We start from the raw sequence: 1,331 nt of genomic DNA, 5'->3' as shown, positions 1-1,331 counted from the left end.
ATCATCTGTAAAACAAAGTTGCTGTGACTAAAATATGACACCATTTATAGAGTTTAGCACAGTGCCTCACAGGTACTCCCCCTGAAAAATCAGCTGTTAGATGTTATATCACCCTATCCCTAAACTCTTCCAGTATCTCTCAAGAGCTTTCAAGAAAAAATTCTAGCATAATTCTCAAGCCCTTATGAAACTGGCTCCTACCACGTCTCCAGTTATTTCCAGCTATCTCCATGGATACCTGTGATCTGGTGAGAGTTACAGAGCACACTACTGAAATAAATTATAATGGTAAGAAAGGAGACCAAAAGCTCATACAACTCATTGGTGATAGCAACAAAAAGCACCTTTAAGAAGAAATGATCAGGACCTGGTTTTTTTAAGTATACAGCAATCAAAACAGTGTGGTATTGGTATAAAAACAGACATACGGATCACTGGAACAGAATAAAGAGCCCAGAAATAAGTCCACACACCTACGGTCAATTAATCTTCGACAAAGGAGGCAAAAATATAAAAGGGGAAAAAGAGAGTCTCTTAAGCAAGTGGTGCTGGGAAAGTTAGACAGCCGTGTGCAAATCAATGAAGTTAAAACACTTTCACACCATGCACAAAAATAAATTCAAAAATGATTTAAAGACTTAAACACAAGACGTGGTACCGTAAAACTCCTAGAAAAGAGCATAACATTTTCTGACATAAATCACACAAATATGGGCAGTCTCCCAAAGCTATAGAAATAAAAACAAATGGGACCTAATCAAACTTCCAAACTTTTACACAGAAAAGAAAACCATAAAAAAACAAAAAAAGACCTACAGAATGGGAAAAAATATTTGTGAATGATGTGACTGATGAGAGCTTAATCTCAAAATAAATTAACAGCTCAAACAACTCAACAACAACAACAAAACAAACAACCCAATTGAAAAATGGGCAGAAGACGTTACTAGACATTTCTCCAAAGAAGACATATAAATGCCCAGGAGGCACATGAAAAGATGTTCAACATCACTAATTATTAATAAATGCAAATCAAACTATAACATGGGCTTCCCTGGTGGCTCAGTGGTAAAGAATCCACCTACCAATGCAGAAGACACAGCAAGATAACTTGTTTACAGAGAGGAAGATTCAACATTATGAACAAGTTACTTCTTCCCAAACTGATATATAAAAGCACTGTAATCACAATCAAAATCACACTGGGATGTTAGGGGAATCTGCCAGAAATATTCCTAAGCTCATGCAGAAGAAGAAAAATACTAAAAAATGCCAGGAAAATTGTAAAAAGAAGGAGCAATGAGGGGAAAGAGGCTTACCAGACACTAAAA

Source organism: Bos mutus, chromosome 8 (genome assembly GCF_027580195.1).
Source record: "Bos mutus isolate GX-2022 chromosome 8, NWIPB_WYAK_1.1, whole genome shotgun sequence".
NCBI lineage: Eukaryota > Metazoa > Chordata > Mammalia > Artiodactyla > Bovidae > Bos > Bos mutus.
This window is presented reverse-complemented; position numbering follows the sequence as displayed.